The 16,367-nt window shown below is 46.3% G+C and overlaps 1 long non-coding RNA gene across 6 annotated transcripts in view; it reads right to left on the bottom strand.

Annotated features, from left to right (window-relative positions):
- The window catches only part of LOC101749148, a 76,706-nt gene that overhangs the window by 25,830 nt on the left and 34,509 nt on the right, over positions 1–16,367 (bottom strand). For all 6 annotated transcript variants that reach the window (XR_005860960.2, XR_005860962.2, XR_005860961.2 and 3 more), the window contains one exon: positions 13,785–13,888. This is a non-coding gene — a long non-coding RNA (uncharacterized LOC101749148). The remainder of the gene's footprint in view (positions 1–13,784; positions 13,889–16,367) is intronic.

The raw sequence follows: 16,367 nt of genomic DNA, 5'->3' as shown, positions 1-16,367 counted from the left end.
TTTTTTCCCCCCCTCCTTTTCTTAGTAAGAAGTTCTGAAAACAGAAATAAACGTCAGCTGAATCACCCGGAGGTGCTTAGTCTGCAAGTTTCTCAAAACACAGTGGTGAGGGCTGAGATTTGGAGTAGCCGGAGTCAAGTAAAAGAAAAGGGATAGGACCACGACGGCCCCTTCTTCCTCCCATTTTCTCAGCATCCTTACTTGCACTATCAACAGAGATACAGGAACATCACAGAGGCGATTCAGGAAGCTCAGAAATGTTAACTTTTGTTCCTATCGAGTTTGCATTTTCAAACGAGCCTTATCAAGTGCGATGAGGAAATTTTTTTTCCTTAAAAAAAAACACCCATAAACAAGGAAACCACCCACGAAGCACAACACCACATCTCATGGTTTCAAAGTGAGCGTTTCATGTAAACCCAATTCCCAGTTTTGTGAAGTTGCTGCTGAGAAAAGCTCTAACCCACAAGTAACTCAATTATTACATTTTCAGGCCCGACGTTCTCAGGACTCACACTGCTTTGGGGAATTTACATTCTCTCCTCTCCCCCCCCTTCCTACCCTGCTACAGCAAGTCAGTCCTGCCTTCAGTGCTGATGGTATTGAATAGGCAGGGAAGGAGAACCTATCCTGATTTTTTATGGCTTTGTCCTCGGTCACAAAGACCAGATGGGCAATTTCGAGGAGAGTGATTTTTATGTCTGAATGGGAAACACGCAGAACAAGGGAGCACAAAAGCCAACCTCCTGCACTGCAGATCCCTCCTACGGCAATCCTCAGAGCAGAGCACAAAAAGCATCCCTGCCCCTCCAGACCCCTCGGAGAGGGAAACATTTGTAACGCTGCGGTGCTTTGTAAAAAGACATTGCATAGTTAAACGCACCAAGTTCATAAACCAGCCTCTTCCTTCGCAGGGGCTACAAGGTGGGGGAACAGCAAGAAGCAGAGCTCTGCTAATAGATATGCAGCCAACCCTTGTTCTCTTGTGCAGGGTCTCATGTCTGCATATATTTGGTGTGCAAATAAGATAGTGCAAGATTATTTGCATTCTGTCATTACCTCTTACTGAATGGCTGCAACAGGAAATAAACATTTCTACCAGCGTATTTCACTTCACTCTCCAGTATTTCTGCCCATCCCTTTGCTCTGACTTAAACAATTATTTCTACACTTATACAATCCTGATGCTAACAGACTCACCTATACTGATTAAACCATTGTAAAGAGATTACCTTCAGTTAATCCTCATTGTCCTATAGAAACAAATTAGAGCAGCATTTGAAATGGATACCAATCAACTCAACCTGTGTGTCTGAAGCCTCTGTTGCCTTAATGAGTATCTTCTCATTGCTTCCCTTTCCAAAACTCAAACAGGACATCCAGACCTATATAGCCCTTAACAATTCATTCCCATAACACAATACAAAGGAGTTAATTAACAATCAGTTTATACTAATAAATTGCTCCGTGCTTTCTGAGTACATCTGAAGGACATAGGCATAGCAGCATCTCTTGTGCTCGCTTGAAAAAAATAAATAAATCAGATCTCATCCTATAAGACTTCTGTTAGTCCGGAAGTAAACAGTCTCCCTCTATGGCACCGCCCACCAAATCCACTTTCCAGTGAGAGAAAATGAAAGGGTTAATTTCTCTGTCTCTGGTTAACCTTTCCAGGCTATTTAGTTTCCTTTCCGACTCCATCCCATCAGAGGCATGTGAGGTGAAGGATAGAATTACAGACTGGGCATGTTTCCTGTACTTAGTGGGTGGATAGAGCACAACTTCCGCACTAATAATGTCAAGGTAATTAGGACATCCTGCAAAACCTGTAACAGGGAAGAAATAACCATTGTTTATTGTCAGTTCTGCTGCTGAGCTGGTGGGCTCCCCTTGTAACTACTCTTGCCTTTCATTTTGAACTCATCTCTAACTTTCCAGAAATACAGCTGGGCCAAGTCCAGGAGCCCTGGGACTCCCACTGCAGCCCTGCACTAAAATCTAGTCTGTATTGAGCAATCACCAGAGAAGAACAAACCACACCAGTAGATCTGAGTATGTGTGATATTAAATAGCAATTCAAACTGAGATAAAAACTGGCAAGTTTAGCTCATCTGATAATGTACTTGTGCGTTCCTTAATAGAACGTCCTCCTTCGGAAAGGACCCACAAGGGTCATCACTATCCAACTCCTGGCTTCACAGAGAACCATCACCAAGAAAATCAAACACTATGTCTGAGAGCACCGCCTAAACTTCTTGAACTATAGCAGCTTGGGACCATGACCACTGCCTAACCTGACCCACCCCTAACATATTTTTGCACCATTCCTTCGGATCCTATTGCTGGTCATCAGGGAAAAGTGCAAAGACCTTTGCATCACGCACTACAAAGATATGAAGTTACACTATTTTATTAATTTTATCCCCCCCAGAAAGGATTGCAGGTACCAAAGTCAAGCCTTGCCCTCCATCTAGGTACCTCATTTCCAAAGCTTCAGAATGCAATCTGCTCTTGGAGACCAAAGGCCTTTCAACTTACCTTAAATTCACCCAATAGCTCAACTTCTGCTTTTGGATCACATGAACACCTACCAATGGAAGGGATCCTACTGCAGGGATGCTGCTCTCTCTCTGAAACACTTGCTCTATCTTTAGATTATTCAGCAGTAGTTTTACAACAAAGGCTGTGCTCACCAAAACTCAGGCATTTTAGTGTTTGCAGTACAACCTCCACTCAACCACCCAGCTGCAACTGAAGTGAGAAGCACCTCTCCTAAGCAGGCAAGCTCAGGTGCAGCTGACCCAACACTCCTCCCAGCCCAGTCTTAAGGGCCTGATGCCATCACTGACACCTGCATCCACTCCTCATACAAACACCTGAGCTACCAGGCTGCAGGAACACGGCTCTGGACCAGTGGTTTATCAAGGTGACACAGTCTCAACAAGATGGTTCAGAAGTACGTCTTGCACACTGCCTTCTTCCACAAAAGAGACCCCAGTCTTGTGGCTGGGACAACTCTTGGGCTGATGAGGCTGGGCTCTAGCAACCCTCAAAACGGGCTCTCCACTCTCTGCATCCCAGAGAAAAGCCCCAGAGGACAGCAGCACCAACCTCTGAGTGGTGATTTTGGGTCAGGAAGCCCAGCAGCTCCTTGAGGCTCTGTGGGCAACACAGCAGGGTAAGACTAAAAGCATTCTGCTCAGCGTTTCCTACTGCCTCCCTTAGAAAGGTTCCCTCTTTGACAGGCTCAAGTGAATGCTATTTAGGGCCAGGAGCAGACAAGCTTTGGATACCTGAAGCTTTTTCGCTCTTTTTCAGATCTCCATTTCACAAGATTTTTAGCAGCAGACAACTGACCCTGCAGGTTTCTTATGAACTGTTTCTCATCTCACTAAAAATATACCCAAGATGATAGCATTGCATGGGTGCGACTTTGGGAACCCGCCCCAGCCCAGGTGTCCACATTCACACAAGGGGACGAATGGGAAATGAGACAACCGTGAGACCATGCACAAGTCTCTGCCTCTCAGAAAAGATCCTCGCTTGGCTGTTCTGGCTGCAGTCGTCACAGCCTGTGCATGCAGGCAGATGCCAGCACAACCCGTCCCTTATCACAGGAAGTGGCTACGTGGTCAGATGCAGACAGTCATATGGCAGCTCAGCCGTGCCGGAGAGCTGCTGGGTTCCTGAAGCCATTTAGATGCATTAGCAAGGACCATCTCAGCAGCATTTAAGCCTTGGCAAGGAACGTGACTGCGCAGGCATACCCTTGACTGGGGCCATGGTTACTAATTCATGTCCATGCTGCCCAGCCAAACGGGCCTTATGTCCATTACGGAATACAGATAATGATCTGTTAAATCACTGCTCTTTCCTTTTGTAAGATTTCCTGTCTGCCGGGTGCTGATGTTTGTAAGCGCTGCAAGGAAAGCAGCATCAATTTTTCCTCAGGTGGAGGATCTCAGGATGCCGCGTGCCTCTTGTTTACTCTGCCAGACGCTTCTCCGAGAGCCGTGGCTTTGCACACATTGCAAGCACAGCCTGCATCAATATCCTGAGGGGAACTGTGATTCTTAATTAACGACAGAGTCCTTCTAAAGGTGTCTCAATTAAACCTGTACATCAGGGCAGCAGTGTGCTGGGAAATTTCCCATTCCTCTCACATGGAACAAGCTGTTGCCATCTGCAAGAGATATTGACAGTAATGCTGAGCCTAAATTGATAAGGCTCCTGGGCTGATCCACGGCTTGATCCACGGCTGCTGGGCTTGTGGAGAGGGCTACCTGTTATACAAGCCTCTTCCAAATGGGCTTGTGTATAATGAGGTCCTGCACTTGCTTTTCAGAGCTGCCAGGTTTTCTAACTGCACTTGTGATCATCATCAAAACCAGACTGTGCATTTCAGATGGGAGGAGGAAGAAGGGAAAGTGGATCTCGAGCCCTGAAATAATTAAAGATGGCTCTGAAAGAGTTTAAAAAAAGATGAGATCGTGAAAATAAGTAACAGCAAAAGTCAACACAGAATTGCTAGCGATCAGAAGATAATGGTGGTCTGTAACAGTGCTTTTCACCCCGTAACATGACATTGGCGTCGAAAGTCTGCTCTACACTTAGAATTTGCTAGCATAATTATACTGCTAAAAACACCAGTGCAGCTCTGTTTGGACACACTTATTTCAAAATAAGAACATTCATATGGGGTGGAAATACTGGTGTAACATAAGGTATAATTATAGTGGTAAACTTCCCTGTGCAGACAAACCCTAAGGAAAAAAAGTTTGTCTGCTCCATTGTGTGCACTGATTTTAGAAGCCACCTCTGACCCACGGTCTAAAGAAGGAGCACACCCACCGCAAGGACAGGTCCCACTGCCTGCATGCTTCTCTATTTGCCAGTTTCGAAACAAAAAGCTGAATCTTACAGGAAAACTCACCTTTCCACATAAGTCTGGAAGGAGGAGGTTTATGGCCAAAAGCGACTAAGTGACAGTAATGCCTTTGGTCTAGCTCACTGCTTCCTCTTTGCAGCTCTAACGTGGGAACAAAGCTGTGGGATAACTGGGGGTGGGAGAGATGCAGGCATGGCTGGTCCAGGCAGCGCCTTTCCCTCCAAGAGAGAGAATTCCGTGCACAATGCAGCCTGTGCTCCCAGCCCTCTGGAGGAGTGAGGGCCGGAAGAGGTTAACGACTGACCCTAACCCGCTGCCCGAGAGTGGGCTGAATTGGGGCTGAGGCAGCAGAAATTCCTGCTGACGGGACCAAAGGGGTCACCTACTGATAGACTGCAGCTCTACACACGCTCTGAAGAATGTCCCTGCTGACAGCGTTGCTCAGGCCGCTGAAGAGGTAGGGACCTCATTGGGCTGCTCTGCTGCTGGACTTTTCAGCCAGTTTTCCCCTCGAAATGAACGATCTCAGCCACGGGACTTAGGCACTGTAATCCCAAAGGCCATCTGTGAGCAGCCCGTGGATCTTCCTGCCAGCGCCTTGCTCAGCCCAGCCTGCAGTGACACAACACGTGGGTTTCAACCACTTCCTTTGCAACACTGCCTCATGGATCTTCCCACCAGGAATGCCATTTCCCTTTGCTAAGCTCTTTGTGTTATTTCAGTCATATCCAAGGAGCTATTCTACTGTGTGACTCAGCCTGTGAAGACACACAGCTCCTAAGAGAGGCAGGTGTAGGCTTTTAGTCCCAAGTATGTTGCACCAGACCCACTAACAAGTATTAAGAGTGAGGACAGAAATGCTGCCTCTGGCCCTAGAGACTTTCCACTACTTGTTTGTGCCAAAGGACACTGGAAACAAAGGAGAGAGGTCTCAGCCTGGTTAGAGACAGAACTGGTTCTGCCCAGTGACCTCTCCACTGAGACCTCCAGTTCCTCCCTCAGCTAACTTCTGAACAGAGAAAAGTTGCTCCGAGTTCTTCAAATTTTCAGATAATTTGTTCTCAGAACTATGTCTGCCCCCAGGAACTCGGGGCTGTTGGGGAGGCATAGGAAAGAGCCTCTGGCAGAGGGAGTTTTCTGTCTGTGCTCTGGCAAATAGAGCGTGGCAGGACACAGTGAGTGGGAGAGGCCTACAAATAATACTGCGAACATAGTTTTGTGAATTTATCAGTGGAAACCCCTCAGGAGAGAAGTGAGTCACCAGAGGGTTTCACAGCAGGCTGCAGACATCACCCAGCTGTCAGGGAGGAGGCAGATTCCCTTCATTTTGCAGCGCTAAGCAAGCAACACGTCTGCACCAACATTATGTCAGGAAAGAGCACCTAGAAGGGATGACTGATGCAAACAAAGCAAAGCTCTGCAAGGACACTTTTTTAGAGGCCCTCTTACGTTTTGCAGGGCTTCTTGACATCCAGAATGCCTCATCATGCCTCAAGTGTTGTCTGCAGGAAGAGCCCAGCTGAGGCACTCAGACTGCGCTGAGCTTCAGCCCCTGGCTGAGACCTGTGCTGGTGCTCAGCTGCCATGGGCTTTCGTCAGACCAAAGTCACAGAGAATATGCACACATTTTAATATAATCCCTCGGGACAGAGGGAGAAAAGTCTTCTCTACACAGTTACGACAGCTTTGCATAGCTCCAGGTGGTGAGAAAAATCTAAACGTGTTGTTACAAAAGCAACTGCAGGAGGAAGGTGTCCCATCACTGCTGTCAGGCCACGACCAGCACAGCCTGGCTCTTTGAAGGAAGTGGCAAACTCACTGAAGACATTGGCCACTCCCGTTGAAACTTCTTGCACAGAAGAGACAAGAAGCGGAGCCGTTCCCCATCAGGTGGCCCTGTAAGGGGCACCCTGTGCAGACATACTGGCAGACTTTCCATCAGCTCAGCAGATAACTTTGCATGGCCACGAGCACTACAGCTCTGCCTGCCTCCCTTGTCCCAGCTGCTCGCAGCTTGCCAGATGCAGAAACAGCAGCGATTCTTCCTACTTCGGCTCCGCGTGAGAGACTCACAAAGTCATGTCTGTGCAGAAAAGCTGTTCCCACTACACCCTAAAACAACGCCTTGACACGATCCTGAGCTGGTCCACCCCTGCAGGGACAGCAGCACGACCCAGCGCCACCTAGCCACCTGCCGCCGAAACGCACCGCACCGCCTGGAGCGCGAAGTCCCGTGCAGGCAGGAGTTGTCCCTAAAAGCCCGATGACATTACCAAAACCAACGGGTAAGGCTGTGCTGCCAGCTCTGCCCCCGACGTGGGACAGCAGTTTGGTTTGATGTTTGTTAAAGGCTTCCTGACCCCGCCTGACCCCCTCATATCAGAGCTGCTCGCAGACGGACTTTCATACGCCTTTGTTACCAAAAGCAAAAAGATAACGAGGGACCTGTCACGGTTTCAGCTAACTTTCATTTCAGGCTTTGTAATTCCTCTGAATCAGAAGCAAGAAGTGAAACCGTAGGGTGGGGGTGCAGTGTAAATCCCCACAAAGATCCAATCTGATGAGAACCAGTCTCCCACCAGCTCTGTAGTGAGACCTGAGCTACACCACGGCTGGACCTTAGCAAGAAAGTCACAGAATCACAGAATCACAGGGGCTGGAAGGGCCCTCTGGAGATGACTGAGTCCATCCCCCTGCTAGAGCAGGTTCTCTACAGCAGGTAGGAGAGGAGACTTTGTAAACAAGTCTGAGCAGGAAACCCGGTCGGCACCTGAAGATAGGATGGCTATGACATGCACGGAAGGCGAATCAATGCTAACACACACTAGCAGCTTTCATTAAAGGATTTAATGATCAGTTTAAACCAATCTGAGTCTGCTTCCTTCCTGCCATACATTGCCATCAGCTCTCTTGTGTGGGTACCAGTCATCATGGGGTTTGGTGCAGTGCCAGACCTGCCTGCTGATCCAGTTGAAAAACAGCCCTGGAAGTACAATGTCTTCAGGCAGGCAGCAGGAGGATCCTTTCCAGCCCAAGTGCCAGCACTGAGAAGGGTGGCGGCAGGAAGATGCAGCCAGGTGCTTGGGGAGGACAGGACTGCTTCTTTTGGAACAGTGCAGATCTAAAGCATGAATCCACACTCCTGGCAGCCTAGAGAAATCGTTTAGTTCATAACAGGTGGCTAGGGGTATATACACAGGTGTCCCCACTGAGTGCACTTACCTCAGAGATGAACTTTCACGTGAAACATTAGAAGATTACATAGAGGAAACAAACTGAACTGCAGTAGCAACGTAAAAGTACCACCTGTAAAGTCACAGGTCTGGGTGCTGACTGTTTTACTGAATGTTCACTCTGCCAAATCAAAAACTAAAAGCAGGCAAAATAGGTGTTTGCTTCATCATCTGCAAACCAGCCTGCTTTGTGTGTATTAAGGCTTCCCAGCTTTAATATGGAGCAAATTCAAGGCAGAGTGGTTTACTTAAAAAAGTGGCTGAGACAAAAACTCTTTGGGGATCGTATATATATAAATACATGGGGGGGGGAGGGGGAGGAAGGGGGGGTGTATAAGAACATAATACACTGCACAACTCCTTCTCACCTCACATGAGTAAAGGCCACCACATTTTAGTGGAGGAAGCTCAGTGATGTCAGATTTATCCTTCCCATTGTAGTGAACATCAGTGTGGGCAGTTCTGTAGAGTTGAGCTGATGTGAAGCACCAGAAATGGGTCTCTGAGTTTACTGATCTGGAAACACCGAATTTTAGAGAATGTGGGAGCGGTACCTTATTGCACTCATCCGAACAATGCCAGTTAATCAGGGGTGTTCTACACTCCTGAAAAGAAATGGCCCAGTTTAGTTCACCGGTCACCAGAAATCAGATGCAAAATGTTGTACCCTAAAGCCACACGTCAAACCAAGACGTACTTTTGCTTCCCGAACGAACATGTTGTCCTCTTTAGAAGGGAAAGCTGCAAGGTAAATAAAACAGCTACTTCTTTCTGCTTTTTGAAACCATACTTTCAGCATTCACTTCAGAGCCCTGAGCCTGATGCTCTCTACCTATAGGGCTGAACATAGAGCTGTCCTTTCAGCAAATGATTCAGCTCTGTCTGGATGGTCTCACCTAGCAGAGACATAGCTTAGACATGAGCCACCCAGGCATTTCCTTTCAGACTGTTAGCACAGATACCAGTCAGTGCAAGGGGCACAGATGGTTTCTTGCAGTGTGGAAATGCTGCTCCCAAGGAGCTCTGCGGGGGCCGTTTGCTCGGTTCACGTATCAGTAGGCACGGCCAAGTCATGAGAGAGTGACTCGGCATGGCCAGCTGTGCTTGTCCCCAGGGCCACAGTTTCCTAACTGTGGGATGTGGACGAGGCTGCTTTCGCCAGCCCTCTCTCCAGAGGGACAAGGTAACAGTTCAACTTGTACCCGTGTCCAGCTCACCCCGCCCAGACAATTCTGAGAGACGTGGTTTAATGGCATGGTAGTGATGGGCTGGTGGTTGGAATAGATGATCTTGGAGGTCTTTTCCAACCTTAATGATTCTATGATTCTATGACTTGCTGGGCTGGCAGAAAGCAATGGAGTGGCACTGCCTATTCGGGTTATAACCAATTGCACGTTTAAGAATTTGACCTTTTGATTTGTAAATGGTTCTGATTTTTATTTGAAAAGAATTTTAGTGCAATTTGGAACCTGTGCTTTCCCAAACACCGTGAATCAGAAAGCACAGAGCATCGGCTCCAACCTATCTCCAGGAAAGAACTTGGTGAGGAAACCACTGACAGGACACAGCATTTCCAGCACGTCAGAAGTCTGAACAATTGTGGATCACCTCCATGTTATAAGCAGGGTTAACAAGAGCACTGACAGAGTTGCTTCTGTGAGTGATCTAAATCCATGCCATTGGAGGAGAAAGAGTAAAGCTGTCGCCTTGATTCTGACATTAAGGTTTGTTTCCATCAGCTCCACAACTCCAAGAGAGCCAGGAGATCTCTCCTGAGCACCCACTTAGTTACCAGCCCCCAGCACACCACTTGAGGTAGCGATGTGGCATTTGGTGTCACACCATGAATCAGGTAGAGATTCATTCAGGGGGGCACTTATTTACAATTAGGCTACCTCAGTGCAATTCTGTTAGGACCAATTATTTGAAAGTTACTAAGACCAGCAAGCAAACACAGAGAAAGGCTGACATTTGGGTAGACCCTCTCTATTTAGCAAGAAGGATACAGAAGTATTGGCCTGGCAGCAGCCTTTTCAGTATAATAACATCACAGGGACAGGAAATGCATGCTGTTTTTCAGCACTGAATTTCTAATTCTGGCATCTTGCTTCCCTCAAACAGTTTTTGTCTTGTATGTAGCTGCACTGAAGCATTATTATCTTTTGAAAGCCTGGCTTGCAGCTTTTTGTGCTACAGCCGAACATGAGCAGCTTTTTGGCTTTGTAAGGAGCAGTATATTATTGCTCTGTCATCAGGGAAAACTGAGAAATTTCTTTAGCAACAGAGGAGTTGCAGAGGGAGAGAGGGAGGAAATACAGCTCTGTAGCTTGCTATGGGCTCTGCTGGTTTTGTCAGCAACTGTACAGCTCTTATATAATGTTTTTGGGTAATAGCCAGCTCAGCCTCACAGAAATGATGTGGTCAATTTTTTTTTGGAAAACAGAAGAGGATTTAAATACAGCTGGTATCTTTGGGTAATGGGAAGAAAGACAAAGACGGTGCAGTTAAAGCTGCAGACGGCATGCGTGGCTTCTGAAGGGAATCTGAGAAAGTGTCTTTGTCACCGATTCTTCCCTGGCTACGTATGGCAAAAGTATGACCAAGTGCTGTGATGGCTAAGAATCTGAAAAAGCACTCAGCACACTCCGTACAGCTTGGGGAGTCCCACCCATACCCAGCACAGAGGCACAGTTTGCAGAGTTGAATGGGAATAAGTATTGTGTTATACAAAACAGCTGCAGAATTGCAGGAAGCTTTACAATATTACAGCCCTCCTGGTTGAAAACACAACCGAAGGAACCCACGTCCCTGATCAGCGTAGTCACACTGGTACCACACTCCCCACCTCACATTTCCCCCTCTTAGAACAATAGGCCAGGTGTATATCGGTCAGGCGAGCATCTTGTGGGAGTGCCTGTGACTTGACATGCCAAAGTATTTGGAAATTACTGGATAGCAGGAAACCTGATCTCAGCGTATGCCAGAGACAAAAATACCCCAGCATTGCATCATACCTGCAGTATTATTTATGGCTTGCATATTTACCTAGAGGGAAAAAGGAGGCTCTTCTACTGTGGATTGTTATTAACTTTAAAATGTCCACTGTTCCAGTGAGTGCTGAAAGCTCACTTGAGCTGCCCCCGTTGATGTTCTTCCCAGTTAAAACTGCTCTGGTGGGGTAACTGTCACCATATCCGAAGGTGGTAACTCCCTTCACTGATCCATTCAGGCAAACCAAGCATATGGCACTGTAATTTTGGGCTTATTGAGCAGATGACTGATTTGAATAGCCTGAAATCTGTCTCCAATAACTACAGTATCAGTATCAAATTATACTAGTCCAGGATGTACTGGATATAGATGCTTTCTTGGTCAGGTCCCTTCAGCTGCACCTTTGGCACAACCCAATGCACTTGCCATGGCATCAGCTCCCATTTGTGGGGCTGTCACACTGACATGTGAGTAGGGTGCAACGTCATCGGGGACTTTTCAATACCCAAACATATCAGCTGGCACCAGGAAAGAGAAAGGAAGTGGTGAAAAGTCATTCCTTCTGGTGGCATCGAACCTTGAGATTGCATCATGCGAACAGGAACAGCCTCCCAAAACCCTTTGTGCCTGCCTGGGGATTTTGATTTCCATTTCTCATTTATGAGCTGCAGCTGAATTTAGTTTCAAGCTATGACATTCCTCTCACTTATTTGTTCCCATCTATATTCTTGGTTCATCCCAAATTAGCCTATGGCCCAATCTAGACCGTAAGAGCCAAGGATTCAGTTACGACTTATGTTGCAATCAGGTCTGGGAAACAAACGATTTCCGTTTTGTGGTGTTGATGTGAACTGTGCCCCTGAAAACTTGAACCCAGAGAAATCCAGACGGTCCCATCACCTCACTGGGTGGGGGAAAGGAGCTGTGCTGGCAGAGCTGTTTCCACGCTGTTGTGTTGGACTATTGTGAGTGCAAATTTCTTTCTTCATCCTTTAACCCAAGCTCACATACACGTTTTTGGTGGGTGGCATGTTTGGCTCTCACACTTATTGTTCCTCTGACTGACAGTTGGCAGAGGTTGGTGGGTGATTTTCATGACAAAAAGGCTTTTGTTTGGCACTCCTTTCCAACTAGCAGATGAGAAGCAAAGACACACAGCAATATCCAATGAACACAGCACAGCTCTTTCCAGGAATATTTTCTTTTTTATCTTTTTCTGTAACAAAAATAGCATTTTCACCAAAGTGTACACATTTCTGGAGAATGAATACATATATATATATATAACTGGTGTTACTCCTCCAGAATAAACGTAGATCATTTTTTTTTCCCTGTCTGCTGGGAAGACTATTCAGTTTGAACAGCTCTCCAGTAGAATCTCAGAAAGAAAATGAACAGACTGAACTCAAGTCTCAGTTTCAGATTCCCCTAACAAGTCCAAGCAAATTCAGCTCAGGTATTGAACTTGTGAATCTGAACAAAATCAACTTCCCTGTAGTGCTATGAAATAGGTAACTACTGCCTGCATTATATAAAAGATTATTTAAATTTTCCTTGCAAGGAAAACTGTTTGCCTAAGGTCACAAGAATATTTTGGTAGAGGCAAGAATAAAATCTGATTTCTTGTCTGCCAGTCTGCCTTTTAGGCAGCTGCAACTAAGCAAGCACTCTGGGGATGGAGATATGCAAACTCCAGACCGAATTGGGAATAGGAGGGGAAGAGAATTTGACATTGAGACAGGACAAATATTATGTTCCTTATGGGAACTTTACTGCTAAGTTTCCTTCCAGCAGATGCTGCAGCTCGAAGAAAAAGCTGATCTTTGTTCCTTTACCTTGGAAGTGCTGGGATCCCACAGACAAAACCTGAGCACCAGCGCTTCCCAGCCCTTCACTGACATCCCAGGAGAGCTCTCATCTGACACCAATAAATCCATTCACGCCACATGGTTTTCAAGTATGTATCGGCAAATATTTAAGGTGTGTTATTCCTTTTTAGGAACAGCAGCTCTCTACTACTTAAAGAAATGCCCGTTAGTGAAGGGATAAAAGATGAACTCAGCAGAGGAGTCAAAGGAGCGTGTGATTTGCTCTGACACCTCACTTCGTAAATCAGTTCAAAATTTTAACAGAGGGAAATGATTCTTTAGCATGCTGAAATGCATTCAAGGAAAGCTTGACTCCATCCTTCCAGCCCCAGGGAGGATGGAATCTTTAGTCTGGAAGATATTTTTTATATCTGCCTTCCTCTGAGCAAAGCTACACGAAATGACTACCTGGCTGCTGAGAGGAAGAGCAGATCGGTGATCCTTAATAATGCCGTGTTTGGGTGAATATTGTTATATTATTTGTCAGGGAACTGACTGGTACTGACAGCACTCTGGTTTTTCAAGTCTGAATTTGGGAGGGGCTGAGGATATGCAGTGGGAGGAAACAAGTGCCTCAGAGTGGAAAAGGCACGTGAACAGACAGCCGCCGTGCTGTCAAGTGATTAACGAAGACCATCCAGGGTTCGCCTGGGTTACTGCTGCTGAGCAGTGCCTCCACACACCATCCTGGGCTGAGCCACCCCGTGCTCCTGGGCACTGTAACAGCAGAGCAGAGACTGCCCTAATGCAACACTTAGCAGAGATACCCCATGCCCTCCCACAGGGCCCAGCGTGGCCACTTACCTCCAGTCACTGTCAGTACAGTGGCTCGCTCAGGTTAGGTAAAAAGCCCATCTGTTATAACCTGTCTTCGTTGGAGAAGACCCAGAGCCCCTCCTACACAGCATCTGTAGGAAAAAAATAGATTCAATTGCATTGGTCTCTGAGGATAAGTCCTAAGAATAAAGCCTGGGCCTGCTTAACTTAGCAGGCATTAATACTGACAAGAGTGCAGGGTTCATCAGTCAAGCTAATTTGCTGAACATTACCCTGCTGTTGCTTATCTGGGGTAATCTTTCCTGCTGGGAGGGCAGCAGCAGGCTCACTCACTCGGTGCCCCTCTGCATGAGCTAGCTTTATCTCCCAGCCTTTGCTTCGAAGGCATTGTGATGTTTCTGTTAAAAAGCAGTCACAAAGAGGGAAAAAAGTATATTGGGGCCCTTTTTGTTTCTATTCCACGATGTGCCAAGGAAGGCTTTTGTTGCCTGTGCTGTAACTGTTCGGTTCCATCAGCAGAACCAGCTGGCATCAAGGTGGGTGAAGCAGAGGGGTTGGGAGCAAGGTGGTTGTGAATCTTGTTTGTGATAGCTCTGATTTTCGTTTGTTTTCCCAATATGCACCTGGGAGAAGAAGTTGCATGGGAGATATCACTGTGTCTTCCATCGCGAGTGGAGAAAACTTCTACTTATGGATTCACTTGTGAAATTCTCTAGCAAAAACTGCCTGAAGCCTTTCAAAAACACAGAACGTGTAATATTAAAAGAATCCAAAAATAAACTTCCCTTGACAAAGCCTTCAACAAAGGCAGAGTAAATCATGAGAGCAGACTGCTTTAGCAGGGCACCATTCATGGCAACAGAGAAGGGGAAGGGCTGAGGGACCATGCATTTGCTGAAGCATATGGTTACCAATTTGCTGGACATATGTTGTAATTCCCCACAGGGCACAGGAGAGCTTTTGGATTAAAGGGTGTAAATCAGTGGTTATCAACATAGAATTAAGTTCTATTATAAATGTACAGAGTCTAAATATATACATTTTCCTCCCTAGAGATCTCTTCCCCTAGCTGCACTCAAAAACCACAAATCACAATGTGCACTGCTTTTAAGAAAGAAAATGAAAATAACTGTTCACACAGAAATTTTTCCCCTTTGCTACTTACTTTTGTTGTATGTGGGGAAGGAAAGAAAATGGGAGTGGAGGGAGAGGAAGAAGAAAGATAGGAAAGTGTCTTGGGATGTTTTATCCCATAATTTCCACTGGGAGCCATTGATAACAGATGTGCTTTTACACCACAGCAGCACCTAATTATTTTTCAGGACTGTTGTAATACATGTTTAGGAATCTCTGAATAATAGAACCATATGGTAACATTGTCAGAAGGAGAAAATAGGAACCCAGTAGGCTGGGGGAGGGAGAACGCATTAAAAAGAGCTGGCTGTAAATAGAAAACAATTTGTCAAACAAAGAATGAGGAAAGGGCAGGAATGTGATTTTTTTTTAAGATAAAAATTTTCTTCACGTTCCTCAGAAAAGATTCCAAGAATCTTGTTCTTTGTTTCTCAGCCTTTTTGCTAGAGTCGTTCCCAGAACATCTGTCCTGTGAGACTGAATACAGTGCTATAGCAAAAGTTTTGGAGGACAGAGGAGCTTTACAGCAGTGCCAGAGACACAGCCATGAAAAGCACAGGGAGCACTGGTTGTGCCATCGGTTGTGTGAGGTTAGAAAACACCTCTGGAGCAGGCTGCACTTTTAGAAGCACATCCATACAGGAGTGGTACCACACTCCTCCAGAGGCCTTCAGCAACACCGCTATTGATGTTGCAGTTGCCAGTTCCAACTCTGAAGCCTTGCCTTTCCCCTGTAGGTGCAGGAAAGCACTTCTCTGCCATGATGCTGTACAGGAGATCCAGGTGTCTCCAGCTTTGCAACCATGTTAGTGCAGAGTTGAAGCTGGTTTCCTGAAGAAGGTAAGTCAGGACCCAGTGAAGTGTCCAGCTGCCAGAGGCACACTTGAAAGAGCTCCTTTTAAGCCCAAGAACTTCTTCTTGTGCCTGGAACATCTCATGGAGGTGTGCATGTGACTCTTAACATATACAGAAGAATATAATCTGATATGTCCATGATGGCGCCAGCTCTATTTTGTGCTGTAATGATGGTTCACTGGGTACCTATGACCTTCTCCCGCTCCTCAGTTCCAGATGGACAACAAGATATCCCAAACATTCAAAATCTTCAAACTCTTGCTGGATGAGATTCTCAGAAAGAAGAGGAATGCCCAAGAAAAAAACACATTTGGCAGCGGGTAGAATAATGCTGAAACGTTACCGAGGCTCAGCTCCATTTCCCTGCCATTAGACACATCCTTATTGCAAAGTGGGCAGGTCAGAGCTTAGCTTCAGAGGCAGCCTGGGCCCTAATCTGCCTAGCCAGGTGGATGAGAGAACACACACTACAAGTGTGTGAGCATTGGCATAAAGGTTCTTTGTCTCAGCGGTCAAAGGATTTAGGGACATTTCCAGGATAAGCCTACAACACAGTACCAAGCACAGGGGAGTCACACACATGCAAGAGGCTTTGTTTTTTTTTGACCACTGTTTGGGCTT

This window comes from Gallus gallus, chromosome 6 (assembly GCF_016699485.2).
Source record: "Gallus gallus isolate bGalGal1 chromosome 6, bGalGal1.mat.broiler.GRCg7b, whole genome shotgun sequence".
Classification (NCBI taxonomy): domain Eukaryota; kingdom Metazoa; phylum Chordata; class Aves; order Galliformes; family Phasianidae; genus Gallus; species Gallus gallus.
The sequence above is the reverse complement of the archived record's forward strand: the minus strand, read 5'-3'. Positions and strand labels throughout refer to the sequence as shown.